Source organism: Protomyctophum bolini, assembly GCF_963924005.1.
Source record: "Protomyctophum bolini genome assembly, chromosome: 1".
Classification (NCBI taxonomy): domain Eukaryota; kingdom Metazoa; phylum Chordata; class Actinopteri; order Myctophiformes; family Myctophidae; genus Protomyctophum; species Protomyctophum bolini.
In genome coordinates this window covers 10,687,836-10,704,613 of record NC_137862.1, presented here as the reverse complement: position 1 = coordinate 10,704,613, position 16,778 = coordinate 10,687,836, and the positions used below count along the sequence as shown (strand labels likewise).

The window sequence follows — 16,778 nt, the reverse complement described above, 5'->3', positions numbered from 1 at the left end:
AAGCTAGTGGAATGTGAATGGAATGTGCCTGTGTGTGTGCAGAGGAGAGGAGCTACATATGGCTGCCAGACATGTTTTCATAACACAAAAGAGCACGTGTTAACATTACGGACTAATTGCAACGCAGAGGGGCCTAGGCTTTTCTTTTGAAAAGTGCAGTATAGAGTAGACCAAATCAGAATGTTCGTGAACAAAAGAACAATATTTCCGGTAGAATGTCTATGGATATTTACACAATATAAAATAAAGTACCCAAAACATTAGCTATGTTTAGTTTGTCAACCTGTGGATATTTAGAACAAAAAGTATTAACTATATCATGTTCTTCCAGATGAATTAATAAATAATACGACGCTGCCGGCATTATCTACACAGAAATAAATAATAGGTTGTGGTGATAACATGATGATTCGGTCTATTCTCCTCACACCTCATGTAAAGAATGTCCCGGTTTGCCCAGATAAACATAAACACCTCTTGATTAGAAGGCTTCATGGCATTTTTCATCTTAACCAAAGGGGAGGGGGAGAACCCAAACTGTTACGGCGGGGCTCCACCGGGCGCGTTGCGTCTCCGTCGCGTGCGTCAAAAAACGAACCGGGGCAATCTGTCCGTCACGCAACGCAACGCGGGCAGTGGAGCCACCCTTCATTGATTAAAAAGGGAACATTCCGTGACGGTGACGGAGACGCGACACTGGCGTGCCCGGTGGAGCCCCGGTGTTACTTAGCAAAAAAAGGACACAACTAACAGAATACAGAAGAAATACCACAGAAACCACAGAAAATTGTGTACTTAATTTAATTTAGTTTTTTGTTTGTTTGTTTTTTCATTTCATTACAGTCCAGTATACAGTATCTTCATTATTGTACAGTGTTGCTGTTAGCACAGTCTTGCGGAACATGATGCCACACCAACGTTTAGCTGATGAGTATCTATGTGACTGTATGAGTAAGTGACAAATTCTTACTCCTGATGTAGGAAATAATAATTTGACACCGGAATTATCACAGATCAAAGGTAACTTTGAGCCTTTGAGTGAAACTTGGAACATTATGGACGTCACAATTGTGTAGCCAAAACAAACCATGAAAAGCCGGCAAGCTCAGTTCACAACCAATTCATAATCTTCTTTTTGTTTTTGTTTTGTTAATAATGCAAAATTTAGCGTAGCTCACAAGAAATCATGTGGGGAAGACATGGACAATTCAGGCCAGAGATATATTTTCTGAGAATTCTTATCACACTATTATCGACACCACGTCCATGTTGCAGCTAAAAGTCCTATATAATAATAATACTGAGTATTTATTGCTCACACATGGTTCAATTATGAAAGGAAGTGACAACCAACATTCACTCCTTCACAGCTGCAAAACATATTTTTATTTCGTATATGTTTTTCTAAAAAGGACAATCTATAATCCTCCCCGTTGGACGGCTACAATGAGACGAGTGCAAAGCAGAGGGAGATAGAACAGGGGAATAAGGCCAAGAGAGAAAGAGGGCACAAGTTTGGATTAAATGCAGTTTGTACTATGAAACACTGTGAGGCTGTGCAGTCACGTGGCACAGGAAAATAGATAAAAATTGTTTGCCAAATGGTTGAGACAGTGGTCTTTACAAATCCATTGAGCATTGGGCTGAGGGACAAAAAACAATGTAATGAAGCCAAGAGATACCAAAGTCTGTCAGCTCACATCTGACACGATTTAGTCACTCAACAAGGACAGGTTAAAATAATACTAATAGTGAAGTTTAAACTGTTACAGTACAATTGATCATATTCATTTCATACAGCGCAATTTTGCTCTTTACTGTACATCATATGATACTGTAGTATATGGCCAACGGTTATTTTGTTACAGCTATTCCAAGAAACTGTAAGTAACGTCACTTTTGCCTTGGCTTGTACACACAACTCTGCTCTCACCTTTACTCAGGATACCTTCAGTCATTGTAAATGCAATTATAACCTCCAAAAACGATCTCATTCATTCTTATATAGTACTTTTGGTTGTCAAAGCTCAGAAAACGACAGCTCCACAAAGTGTGAACCCAATATATACCCCATTCATTCCCTGGCTCAGGGGGGGGGTAGAGCAGTGGGGATCAGGATTTTGTGTTTAGACAGTAAGTAAGGAACGAAACTAAACAGCACAATATTTTGTTAATAAAGTTGTCTTTGTTCGACGACCGTGTCTGAACTTGTGACGCATGTTGTGTGAGGACTGGACCACTGTGCAGCCACGCATGCGCACACACCATAGACTGTAAAAAATATGGACAAAGCGTTCCGCGGGTCTAACATGAACGTAAAATGAAGCCTGTCAGTCCTTGAATTGTACATCGCCATCTTTCTAGATCCGTTTGGGCCCAGCTGGCCTTTGGCTGGCCCAGACAACGAGGCGGGACTTCCCCCCTTCTTCTCCGTTGGTTTTTATTTTGACTCGAGTGGGTGGGGAATCCCGATCATAGACTGTAACGGTAGCCACGCCCCTCAGAACATACGCGACTTTATGGTAATTTTTTTAATAAATGGGACCATCATTTTCCAAAAAGAATATTATGACATTAGAAATGAGACTTTAAACTAGTGACTGGAAGCAGAAAGTATTCATGACCATGTTTATTAAGGTAATACAGTCTAGGTGACAGACACACACACACACACACACACACACACACACACACACACACACACACACACACACAAACACACTATACATGCCTTGGCCGGCTTTATAGTTATGATAGAAATAATGTACTGTACATACCGTATGTGAATTATGTTCAGTGTTCAAGTGGCATTTTCTATTACAGCATCTGGGTGTGGTAGCACCGGCCAGTCTTATCCCATTTTGGGCGGGAACCCCTTTTGGTGTTAGCATTATGCTATGCTTTAGCTATTGAAAAATAGTAGATCTACAAGCTCATAGCTATGAGCTTGTAGGTCTGCTATTTTTGAAAAATCTAATTACGACTGACATAGAAACATAGATTTTTCCGAAAACTGTCAGGATGTAGAAAACATTTTCTAGAATCTGATCTCAGGTCAGAATGGGTTATTTCAACATTTCACCGTTCTTCCTCAGCGGCCGACTCAGGTTCATCGCTCAACTTCTTGACAATAGAGCCCCGGGGAGGGAGAGTGTCCTGTCCCGGTGGGTTTCAACTGCCCTTCTAGCCTGCCCTCTTCAGTCTCAATCTAGCAGAAAAGGAGAACTGGGGTTGGCTAACAACACTTCCCAAGTTCCACAGGGAATAGAGAAAGTATAACAGTGCCTGCAAAGACATGTAGTGCAAACTGGATGTGATCCAGAGGAATACTGGACAACTCACCCCGGTGCGTGCCTGTTTTTCCTCCCGGAATTTTCACCAGTGAGGGGGATAACTTTGTAATATGCTATTGGCTGTTTGTATTCTTTTTGGAGAAATATAAAATGATACTCCTGTGGAAAGGCTATATTATTTTACTTGTATTGACCCTATAAACAATTTAGTATTATTTAGTATATGTAAGGTTTTGCCCACTCAAATGGTACCTCATCAGATAATCCCCACATATCCTACAACAACTTCTGTGAACAGACTTCAATGTAGTAGCTTTTCATAAATTATATTTGTACTTTGGCTGTCTGCTGTCATGAAAGTTTATAAAGTTTATAGTTAGAGAAATTCAAAGTCCAGCCGTCTGCTGTCCAGCCTCTCCCACCCCTCACTGGGGAACATTCTGGGAGGAAAACAGAAACGGGGTGAGTTGTCTTGTTACCATCCAGAGTTGTTCACAATTCAACCCCATCCCAGAGGTTTCCTGAGGGAGGCTAGATTTGCACACACGGGAGTTAGAGCACAGTGGGTCGGTCAGGGCGAATGTGTGGGTCGCAGGTCAGTTTATTTTGTTTCCTACAATTAGTTTGTAAATATTTCAAAAGATTTTTATAATCGTAATAAGTTTGGGAACCACTAAGTTAGGGAATGTCACACTCGAGACTGGAGGCATGCTGAGTGACTCTCTGGGCTGGGCGGACACCACCAGGTCGGCTAACATTTCAAACCTTGTACTTTTATTAACCCCCACCGCACCCCACACTCTTGAGAGAAAGACCGTTTATTACAACCAGGTTTTCTAAACTGGGAGTCTGTTTATTTTATTTCTAAATATTTTCAGCTGTGGCCAGCAAGACATGGCCCGTGATTCCAGGCATATGGTGTCAGAGGGTGTGGGGAGGAGTGGTTTAATTAGCGGGTGTATTAGCTCGCTTAAATGTATTGGCCGAAGGCTACATGAAAAGACTGCCAACTATAAGCCCAAACTAAGTTTGTGGGATGCTATACTAGTTAAGTGCCAAGTTGCGCCAACTATTTCCAGAGCTACAAGACCTACTTTATGTGTGGGATTTTGACCATTCACAGCACTATTCGTTTTAACTGTTCCACTCACTGTATTCAAGAGTTGTAGTTGTTAGTTTAACACTATGGAAAGAACTCATTAAACTTTGCAGTAGCACACAATGATGTCTATTAATTATAATAGGATATTTACTGTCAGACTCAGCAAGAATTTAGTGATGCTGAAGCCGGCTTAAAATTGTCACATCAATTTTCAAATGGAAGCCAAATGAAGATGCTTCAACCTTTTTCAGCAGTACCAATGACGCAGTGAAGTAAATCAATTCTTGGAGGCTATATGATGGATGATATTAACAAGGACAGATTAAAATAATACTAATACTGTAGTATTACGGGGAAAACTAATTATTGCGGTCAGCCAGTTCCATGTTCTTTTTAACCCAATCCTTGATATTTTCCTTTCACAAGGCCATTAATGTTTTTTACCCATGACTAGAAGACATGCTGATTTCCACCATTCATTAAGGTGAATGCAGGCCTAACTACATTCTAGCCATATATGCATCTCTTTCAAAAGCTTTTAATTAAGTAAGCAAGACTTGGTATTCTTTGCAACAGTTTTATCCTAGCAAGGTCAAGGGGTGCAGCTTCTACTATACTGTACCTATATGTGAGGGATGGGAGCTTGAGTTTATTGTCTCTAGTATACAACTATTGACAGATGCTGGGAAAACGCTGGTTCACTGTGTTCTGGACTCAGATTACAAATGTCTCTCACCTCATCATTTTCCAACAGTGACAAGCTAAAGGGGAAGAGTTGTGCTTGACAGTGTCTGGTCCAGTGGTGGAATGTAACTAAGTAAACTAAGTAAATTTACTCATATAGGTATTTGTTTTACATTACTTAAGTATTTACAATTTTCAATACTTTTACTTCTACTCCACTACATCTAAGAGGCAAACATTTTACCTTTTACTCAACTACAATTATTATTTGAAAACTTTAGTTACTAGTCACTTTGAAGTAACGAATAACTAAAATGTAAATTAACCAGCCCTTTATTTACTTCTACACTAAGGATTTTATATATTTGGAAACTTGTGAAATGGGACATTCTGCATAATGAGTACTTTCTACTTTTGGTACTTTAAGTACATTTTGATAATGGTAATGGTATTATGTTAATGGTAATACTTTTGTACTTTTACTCAAGTCCACACTTACTTGTAACAGAGTATTTAAACATTGCACTATTGATACTTTTACGTATACTTTACTTTCATTTTAGTACTTTTTCCACCACTGGTCAGGTCATGGCTGATAAGGCAGATTGATGAGGAGTCAGGACCTCTGATTCATAACATACAGTAGATCATTTAACTCGCCTTTTGGCTACTGTGAGGGTATACTGCTTGATTGTTCAAACCTTGTGCAGTTGGGAAATAACTAAGTAATTCAACACAGAAAAGGGACAAAAACAACTCCAAAACACTATACGGCCTCCTACATTTAAGAGCCACAGGGACCCTCAATGGGAACACTCGTATTACTTTAAAGAAGAAGCACAGGATTTTATGAGTAGTATAAGTAACCCTGTTATTAGCAAGATTGTATTAGTACTTCCTGAGTCTTTCTTGGGTTTGGATAGAGCACAGAAGTCTGACGTCAATATCACTAGAGGGCATTGCATTGTAATGATAGTCATCCCGGCCGTTTCACTCATATGGATATGAAGAATCAACTGACTGAGAGAAAACGCTATTGTTACTGCTACTGAATTAGTTACATTTTCGCTAGAAACAGACTGTATCTTATATGAGTGACTGACTGTCGCAAACGATACAGAGACACCTCCCTGACAATAACGCTGTGACAGCTTGTTTATTTTTTGGACCACAACTTACAGTATATGAAACGATTTTAAGATGTTATTCTCCATAGAGAAATTACTTCCGTGAACCAGGGGAATCGAGGGGATGAGCGAGTGACGTCAGAGGACTTCGGCGCTCTATTGCCAGCGAAATGTGTGCATGCCTATTTTGCCCCGGGGAGATCAAACAGCAATATTGATCTTCCCACCAGTTTTGCCAGTATCAAGCTGACCGAACAGTTACCGTTCTAGCATACCAAGTTTGATACTGGCGTTAACCCTACTAGTTCAGAGTGGTTTAACCTTAATCTGTATGATGCTGCATGCAAGGGTTACTCATCATTTGTGCTCATTATAGCTTAACAAGATTTCATTAGGGGAACAGTAGTTAAACACATTCCTCCTGCATGCCCCCTCTGCCTCTCATGGACACCACTGTGTGTGTGTGTGTGTGTGTGTGTGTGTGTGTGTGTGTGTGTGTGTGTGTGTGTGTGTGTGTGTGCGTGTGTGTGTGCGTGTGTGCGTGCGTGCGTGCGTGCGTGCGTGCGTGCGTGCGTGCGTGTGTGCACGCGCGCAGGCGTGTGTGTGCATGTACTATGTGCGATATGTGGTTTTAGCAATTAGCCTACACTCTTATAACCTTCAAAGCCAACCCAAGCTTATAAATTGCTCTTCATTAAAATAAACTACTAAAAGCAAGACCTTGAAAAAAAAAAACGTAAATACAAATTGCATTCACATAATGAAGCATAAAGAACAATCTATAGTGTATACAGGTGCACCTAACAGCTACCTAAATGACTATTAAGATATTAAATTGGAGCTATTTTGCATTTCTGAGAGATAAGGCATTTTTATAACGTCTAGACTGGTAGACCAACCCATTGTACAAGCTAATACAAATGAATGTTGTAGCCTATTGCACCTATTGGATTCAAAACTGAGGCAAAGCACACTGGGGAAAGATCCTGGGCGTTAATTTAACTTTGAAAGAGTAAACGGTAAACACACAGAGCCCTAAAGTCCACTGTGTCTCCCATTTTAGAGCACAGCACAACATGAAAGACTAAAGAATCCAACGCATCCGAGCCATGCTCTCAGCCTACTAAAAATATAAATTCATCCAAACACCAACAGCACCATGCCACACATTACATAAAGAGTATATATAGCACACCATCCAGGGCTCCCGCTTCCCACTCGCCACCCCACTCTGTCTGTGTTCAGCTCTCTGCCGTCCCCGGGGTACAGTACATACAGTCATACATACTACAGAGGAAATCAGCAGCACTGCTCAGCTAACAATGTTGAAAGTGGAAACACTGAAGACAAAATGAAAAATGCATACCCATCACTCAAACAGAACTTTGAACTTGTAACTTGATGTCTGGGGAAGGTGAAAGGCTATTTTTGGCATCACTGTATAGAACAAAGTGAAGATATTGAAAGCATTTTTTTCATGCTGTTGCTTTATTTGATAGTAAGCTGAAGGCAAGACAGGAAAGGCCACTGATAGGGAATTGTTTCTTTTGGAACTCAAAAGCTTTATATTCATGTAAATGCTTTTGCTGGGCCAATTAAGACAGTAGACTTAAGAATGCAAGCTCCATAAGAATCGTAAACCGAGTAATCTTCCGAGTAGAAGTATATATTTTCCACACAACTGATCACAACTGATATCCTTTGCTGAGTATTACTCAGAGAGCATATCCCACATGATGTCGGATTTACAGCAGCATTCATCTTCAAAGCACAGATCACTACACAGGATCCCCTACTGAGAGCTGCAGTGCACAACACGACACCCAAGCTGAAATCATTATTCCTTCCGAATCTGCCACAGAATATGAAATCACATTACTGTAATGGGACTAATCCAAGTAACTTAATTGCTAGCAGGTTCCTTTTACCAGACCAACCCTTTTTAGAAAGTGTTTCTTGAACTTGGGGTGAACAGACAGAATCAAGTCACACAGCTGATTTCTCAGGCCATAAACTGCTGAAGCCACACGCCTCTTCAAAAAGATCACTCAAGCCCTCCGCCAGGGTCCTGCGGCACTATATATATTTATGCCTTTCTGAATTATTTATGATGCAGGATTTGTTAAGAAAAAACAGCACAAATGCCTTAAAATGAGGCTTCGCATCGTCTGCTTAACCCTCTGGTCTTTGTAACACTTATCCAGGCTACGTGCTTACAGAGCATTTTCAATGCTGAATGTGACATGCAGAATTCACTGACAATAGTGTGCACCTGCCTCTATATGGACCCAAATGCAATGTTTGTGTGTACTGTGTAATCCAAAGTTCATGCAGGTGAACCTTGGACATTTCACTCAATCTAAAACAGTGGTTCCAAATATTTTCAGGCCGTGAACCCACCAAAGAAATCGCATTTGAACTGGGGACCCCCCCACCCTGATATTAAAGCACTTGGAATATAGGAGGTGAGGCATTACATTTAGTTTTACTCAGTTCCACAATGCGAGTTGCCCCCCCCCCCCCCCCCCAAGAACCACTGATTTATTCTAAAAGACCAAAAAAAAGAGAGAGAAAAAAAAGAAACTAACTAACACCATAGGTGCATTCTTCCATATGGGTTGGGAGTGTCCAAGTGTTCTCACATTTTGGAATATGGTTGCTGCTAATCTTTCGATTATTTTACAAATTAACATTACACCCTCTCCATCTTTATTTATATTAAATGATGTATCCCAGTTGCCATTAAATAATACCCGTATCCGTGTCTTCTTTGCTGGCGTAACGGCCGCAAAGAAGATGGTTGCTACGCGCTGGAAACCTCCTCATACATTGACATCTCGCCAATGGGCTTTGACCTTTCTAGATATCATATATCTGGAGATGTCCACGGCAAGATTACACGGAGCGAAAGAGGAAAACATTCATATTTGGTCTAGTATTGCAGATTTGTGGCATCTTTGGTCCCGGGGGGAGGGGTTGGTGGGATTGTTTGTTTGTTTTTGTGTTCCTTTTCTTTTGCTGTTGTACGTGTATTACTTGTTTTGTTTTCTTTATTCATTCATGGTATTAACATGTTTGATTGTGCTATTTCGTCTTAAATAAAAAACATTTGATAACAAAAAAAGAAAAGAAAAAAGAAACTAACTAACAGGGGTGTCATCCAAGACACCCTGGTTTGTACAGTATGTCACTATTTCAGGGAGGAGTTCAATGCAGTTTCCAAGCTCCACAAGCCTTCACTACTCAATTCAATTCAATTCAAAGGGCTTTATTGGCACTACTCTCTCTCTCTGTGTGTGTGTGTGTGTGTGTGTGTGTGTGTGTGTGTGTGTGTGTGTGTGTGTGTGTGTGTGTGTGTGTGTGTGTGTGTGTGTGTGTGTGTGTGTGTGTGTGTGTGTGTGTGTGTGTGTGTGTGTGTGTGTGTGTGTGTGTGTGTGTGTGTGTGTGTGTGTGTGTGTGTGTGTGTGTGTGTGTGTGTGTGTGTGTGTGTGTGTGTGTGTGTGTGTGCGTGTGTGTGTGTGTGGGGGGGGGGTTATAGAGACAGCATGACATGGCAACGTTTACCAGCTGTCTACAGTTTCAGGAAGAACCGGGACCAATGAAAGCCCTTAATAAGGTGACCTCTCGGGCACTCTGACAGCACTGTTGGTGTCCTTGGCTCCAGCTGGACCGACATCCAGCAGAGACACGACCACAGGGTGGTTTGCAGGAATGCACAAGAACACAAACACAAGCCGGTAGGAAGCTTTCACGGGGGTTAAGCATCTGCTTCTACTTAGTTATTTCAGCTCAGGCGCAAGTTCCCTTCTCCATCATCACTGTCGGGTCATGTTTGTGTGGGGGGGAGAAGATGATGACCCAGCAGGATATTAGCAGTTTATTTTTCCATGTCCGAACGTGATCCGCACACCTCTGGTTCCTTGATGCGAGCTAGAGGCGATGTGACGATGCTGAATGTTGAGAGGAACCCACCCAGTGCTGCTTGAGATCCCCTCTGACCCACAAGGGTGTATATGTGACACGCCTGACTGAGTTGTAATGCCAACTCCCTGGTCTCTGAACACCATGCAAATTAATAGTAAGCTATATATCACAGATGCATGACCTCTGGGGGCTATGGATATAAGCAGGGTGGGAAATTAGCACAAGAGTCCAATGTTGGTTTATACAGACTCTAAAGCCCTACACACACCGTCTGCGAACGCCGCGAGTGAAAACAGCCGCCTCCGTTATTTTCAATGAACCTATCCCACACCGGCGGCGTCCGACGCGCGTTCACGCCTCGCCTGACGCTCCGATACGCCACTGTTCTATTTTTCAGGCATTGCCGCGCGGTAACGCCTGTGCCGCATCGTTGCGCACCCGGTGTGTGTTGGGCTCAAGTCAATCTATTTCTCTTTGATAGAGAACCAGATATCTTTTTTTTTGTGTGTTTCACCCGTGCAACCATGTCCAACCTAGTTACCTGAAGTGTTATGTTCAGAATTGAACATACTATGGAAACAAACAAGTCAGAAGTGACATTGTATACACTTTCTTTAACTGAATAAATGTTTACATGGTAGGAGCCATATCAAACAACAGCTACTTAGGCTATCCTTTGATGAAATGCTAAACTTCATATTTCAACTATTTTCATGCGTAATTATTCAAAATCAAAGGGAAGCTGAAGCTTTGAATTTAAGATTATTTATGGTTATCAACAAAATCTCAAAAGGTGTCAATTCATCTATGGCTATAAAATAAATAAATGCCTCTTAGAACTCTGCTTGCAGCAGAACACGATTCCCATCAGATTCAGAATGCAACTACCAAAAGTCGCTCAGCTTTTTGAAAAGATCACATTGAAAGAATCACAAGCTCCTCTGGCAACACTGCTTAGTTCAGAGTATGTATCTCTACAGACAGAGAATGACCACCTGTCATTTCAAAGTGGTGTCTTTTAGTTTTATGATCATTACTTCAACTGATTTAATGGCCCTGAGGGCCATGAGTGCATAAAATAATCATATAAATTCAGCTTGGAGCGTTAAACCCCAACCCGTTGAGTGGTCACTGGTCAGCAATCTGAAAACCCATTCGGTAAACAACATCTGTCTTGAGAGATTAGGTGGGCAGTGCTCGATAGAGAGCCTGACAGAGACCACATTACTACAGTGATCTACAAATAGAAAACATACCTGCCAAGTTTGAAGTTTTATTGATACTGAGGACTGCCTATTGGCCGAACTACACCAAGCGCATGCATGTGCGCGTAATACGCGGATACGCGAGCCCCACATACGGCTGAACGAAACTCCAACTCGTTCCAAAACGACTTAATTCCATTTCTCACCACGGGACTCGGGCAATCAATACCTTTGCAACCACTATATTAATGGCAAGTATGTCCTACAGCTTTAAGTCAAAAAATCTGAACTAACCCTTTAAAGCAATTTTATTTATTTATTTTTCCGTGTTCATTCATAGCATTTCTGTATTCAAGTATAAAATAGCCCTTACTGCTTAATCAGACTAATCGATTAAATTGGCTAATTTAACCGATTATAGACAAAACTCTATGCACAGCAGTTGGCTATGTCTATAATCTACTACAGTATGTATGTAGCATGAGACGTATGTGTCATGCTTTGTTGCAATCAAATAACGCCATATCCTGCTAATAAATATCAAAGGAAAGCTAATAACCAGAATAACCAGAGGTTCCTCTGTTAATTCAGAGAGGTACAGTGAAGTGCTACTGCCAACGCCTGAGAAATTATAGCCATGTCTTGAAGCAAGGGAATCTCTCACAAACAGTCTTCACTCACACACAAACTATTCTTCAGACAGTGCTTTAGTTTTTGCCTCCAAGTCAGCCAAGTGTCACACGTGTCTCTCAGGTTGATCCCCTTTCACTCTGAGGTCTTTCCTCTGGAATCTCATCACCTGCTTTGAATCTGAAACCTTCCAGATCAGCCCTTACTAATAATCTTAGTAAATGGTCAAATAAATAAATGGTACATGGTGCATTTATATAGCACCTTTGTCCAAAGCAGGATGGCAGTGAAAACCATGCAACAAAGGCACCAACCTGCTCATCGAGAGCAGAAGGGGTTCAGTGTCTTGCTCAAGGACACTTCGACACTAACCCAGGGATCGTACTGGGAACCTTCTGTTTCCCGAGCGGCCGCTCTACATCCTCAGCTATTGTCTTTTGTGTCAATGTTATTAGAGAGAATTGTATAACACTAGTAACACACTAGTTCATGTCTATAATGCCTTATAAACATCTATCTATATAAATTATCAAAATCTTTGTGTGTGTGTGTTTATCCCAGGCATAACTGGGGTGGCATCTGACCAATTGACCTCAATCTTGGCATGCGTGTCCCAATGTCCCATATGACCTGAGAGTGTGCAGTTTCGGAAGTCAGTCTTGTCTTTATCTGTGGGTAGTACCGTGGGTCTGTGGGCAGTACCGTGGGTCTGTGGGCAGTACCGTGGGTCTGTGGAGGACTCACTGAATCTCTGTGTGTGGGGGGTCTTTATCTGTGGGCAGTACCGTGGGTCTGTGGAGGACTCACTGAATCTCTGTGTGTGGGGGGAATAGGCATTAGCTTCCCTGATTGGATTGGCCGAGCTTCACGTCATCATGTAGGCCTACTGTATGTGCTGTTGCTTGCTCTGGTATAGCATGTATGTACAATGGGATTCTTCCATAATGTTGATCTGACCTCCTCAAACCCTGTACACTCAAGACACGCTTCCATATGTTTATCTGACCCCCATTACCAAAGCGCCAGACCCCCCCCCATGGCGCCCCAAGCGGCTGCATCGTCGGCCTGTATAGAAGGTCTGGGCCTGCACGCAACCTTGTCCTTTAGGGCGACTAACTGGTTAGGTAGCCAAAAATAATAATAATAATAATAATGAAATAAATAAATAAATCCAACAACTTCTCCTTAATATTATCTCACGAGTTCCTAACTTGTGGGAATGAGATGAAGCTGTTACCGTATGTGTTCCTTAATACCGACCCACCCTAACTCATGGTGTGCTGAGCCAGACACCACCCACACCTAAGACGACATCCTGCCCTCTCAATTCAGAGACTCTACTCTGAGTTTATGAGTAATTAGTGTTTATGGATAGGACTTCCTGGGTTCATATAATCCAGGTGCTCAATTTTCATGACCACTAATCCACACCAGTGCCCCGTTCCCAACGCAGGGTCTCATTTTACCCAAAACCTTAATGAAAACACACCTAATGCTGTGCTGTGTTGATCCTGTGTCATGAATATCCTCCTTTTGGAGGCAAAAATTCTCAAAAGTAATAACGATAATTAAAATGCCCCAAAACAATAACGACTGGTTTAACATATCTCACTCTTAAGTTGTGTCATTTACAGTGTCTGATCACTCTAATGTTCTTAAAAACCAGAATGCCCCCAAAACCACAAATTATTACTACTGTAGAATCCTGGAGTGTGCACAGAATGAGTGAGGGACTTCCCAGCATGACTCAGGGGCACACACATTTAGTGCTCCAACTTTGCTAACAACAACGCCACAGAATAAGTGGATGAAATACGGGGGAAATATATAGCAGAGTGGGAGAAAGTGGATTAAATAAATGGGAATATAAGATCATCAGAACAACACATTATAGCCATAACTTAGTCATAAAGTGTCTTAATATACTGTATGGTTAATGTACTTATAATGTGCTGCTCCACTGAGCTTATTATGTATAATGACCATTACTTCATGAACCTTGTTATAAGTTGTCATACATTAAGTTGTTATGCATTAAGTGCATAATAATGCATTTTAAATGTGATTATGATGCATTATAGACCACCCTATACCTACCAAAAACTTTAATCAAATCTAAGCTTTTCATATTGATTACATTTATTTTTATTTTGGTACAAAATATCGGTCAAAACAACATCAGCAAATGGTGCTGGGACTTTCCAAAACAAGGAGGGACTTGGTCAGGCTCTAATTCGCAGTTTCAAAGCCAAATGAGACTCAGATGTGTGTGTCTCTCTGTCACACATCCACAAGTTGACTTTGGTCACTGTTGACCTGCATCTCTGCGAATGAATTGGACACTTGTAATAAAGAACTGAGAGTACAACGGGCCAAATGCAATGAACTGCAATAATAAACCATGTAATGTAATTGCTCTGTACAAAGTGTACATGTTCAAAGAACACCAAAATCCTTCGTTAGTCTATAGGTTTCTACTACCAACCCTCTAGAACGGGAAAGATTAGCATCTTTTCTATCTTAATTTATGATCTCGCCAAAAAACACATTCTCCATTCATCAAAAGCCCTCAAGTCTGCCCAAAGTACAAATGGATGACATTCTAACCTGCCTATCAGGAACTCATTTAGATCTATATCTCAATCAGAGCATACCACTCTGTCGTCTCTTTGAAATGCCTTAGAAATAATCTTCCAAAATGTCCATTACTGACAAGTAAGGAATACCAGTTACCGTAGCCTAAATAGATCAAATGCTTCTTGGGCTTAAATTATAAACAAAGACTATAAACACGGACCCTTAGGTCAGTGTTAGGGCAAAGGCCGGGCATCAGGGTCATTCGTGTGGTCTTAAAGGTGCTAAGCAGATGTCCTGCGTCTGAGACTGCTCTTTGATCTTTTACTCAATGCAATGAATCCTCCTCATCCCAGAACTTCATAGGGCAGAACCTAGTTACAGTAAAGTTGCCTGCACGTTCCACGTGTGCAACTCAAATGAGTGACACAGCAGTATTCATTTTCAAGCCGACCCATGTCTCCTCTTCGACATTCCAATGTGGCAGTCATCACGGCTCCAAACAAGAACAGGCAAGGCAAAGAGATTACAAACATTCTGCCCATAATGCACAAAAAACAAGCCTGACCAGCTTGCGTTTTTCATGAATTATGGAGACCAATAACTGCACAAATAAGGCCATGTTGGGTTCTTGCAGTCTCCAGAGCTACCTTCATGCACATCTGAGGTTTTAAAATTACAGGCTTGGAAGTATTTCTGTATTGTATGATTTGACCAGACATGCCTGTCCTGTGTGTCACCACTTAAACTCACAGTGAGGGAATTTTGTGAGCATATACCTCCAAAATGCCAAGAAATCCATTGTCTTAGTCCACTCTATGACTCTCTCTATTCTGAAATCTTAGCTCAATCGATGAGTTTTCAGCTCATTTATTTCCCTCTTATATATTGTGATCCGACACAATATTGGACAGGGCCACTGGGCCAGCATGAATATAGAGCTCCCGATCTGATTCGATATAGTAGTAGTCACAGTCAGTCAGACTGTCAGAGTATGCATCCACAGTTCTTTGCGCAGATCGATGTTGTGTCCCTGACTCCCTGCACGCTACCACAATTAAAGAGGACCCTGTGGGGTACACTAAAAGCAAGCAGTTGACAATGATTTCAAATCTTTAGTGTTTTCAGATGGCGAAAAGTAAGAATGTAGGCTACTACTACTGGCTATATCTACTGATTCTGAATAAATATTCTGGTATTAAAGAACATATTTCTCTAACAGCACGACTATGCTGCTGGCAAGAGAGAGATGGGGCAGACCAGTTATTTTTAGGGCTAACCTACAGACAGTATACATTGGGTAAATATATCAGCTCGCGCCTCGCTGGACGACCTGTGCACGAGCATATATGACACCAAAAAGTGTCGATTTGCATTTTTACCCCGCACATATATAGACAGCTCAATCTAAGGATTAGGAATGATACAGAACAACCTGTGGCACATGCGTAGCCGAGGCAAGCTCAGAGCAGAGCATGGCAATAACTGGGTCCGGTCAAATCTTATCGAGCCAGCATGCCATCTGCAACAATTATGCCCACTGCGCGGTTCATTTGCATGCCATTTAGATCATCGCCCTATCAGTACGGGCACAGGCTGCACACAGCGACAGCCTGGTTGGCACTCTCTCCCTGCGATTTCTAGCCTGTTCGGGTAATTCACACAGTAATCGGCAGCTGTTCGGTAAATCCGTCCACACACAGTCAGTCAAGTCATCACATCATGTCATACTTACACCACTTGCGAACGTGAAATTGGTCCTCACACAGCTTCGGCTGGTATATCGCGTTAATAACACACTTGCATTACAGCACTGTCAGTGCATAAACGTTACGGGGAGATCTTTTAATAAGCCTGACTCTATCCCGACCCTTCAATATGCCGACCCGGCTGCTGTACGCTCCGACGCCATTTTGGTTGTGATGGGAATCCGTCTGAGTACGGTTTACATCACTTTACTGACGACAGCCCCGGGGCAAGAGGCTGCGTGGCTGGCTGGCTGGCACAGCGCGTGTCAGTGCAAATAGGGCCGGGCGATAACACTAACAGCGTCACTTCGGTTAATTGAAAAAGCCAAAGGGACCAAAAAACTCAATTGACTAGATGTAATAATTAATGCAGAGAAAATGTCAGGCTACTGCAGCAGTCTTAATTGGACCAAGACTATCGTAGATGTATTTTATAGATAACATTACGATAGACAGTCGTCAGTCTTGATCCAAGGCTAGTCTACAGTAGT

The 16,778-nt window shown here is 41.7% G+C and overlaps 1 protein-coding gene across 6 annotated transcripts in view; it reads right to left on the bottom strand.

Annotated features, from left to right (window-relative positions):
- Nucleotides 1-16,459, bottom strand: part of LOC308317438 (C-myc promoter-binding protein-like) — a 70,967-nt gene extending 54,508 nt beyond the window's left edge. For 5 of the 6 annotated variants that reach the window (XR_013964257.1, XM_080766430.1, XM_080766433.1 and 2 more), the window contains exon 1: nucleotides 16,275-16,459. The gene's annotated coding sequence lies outside the window, so the exon portion shown is untranslated. Of the gene's footprint in view, nucleotides 1-2,777; nucleotides 2,856-16,274 lie in introns of those variants that run through there. The other variant, XM_080766431.1, reaches the window with a different exon arrangement.
- Nucleotides 16,460-16,778: the final 319 nt, after the last annotated feature.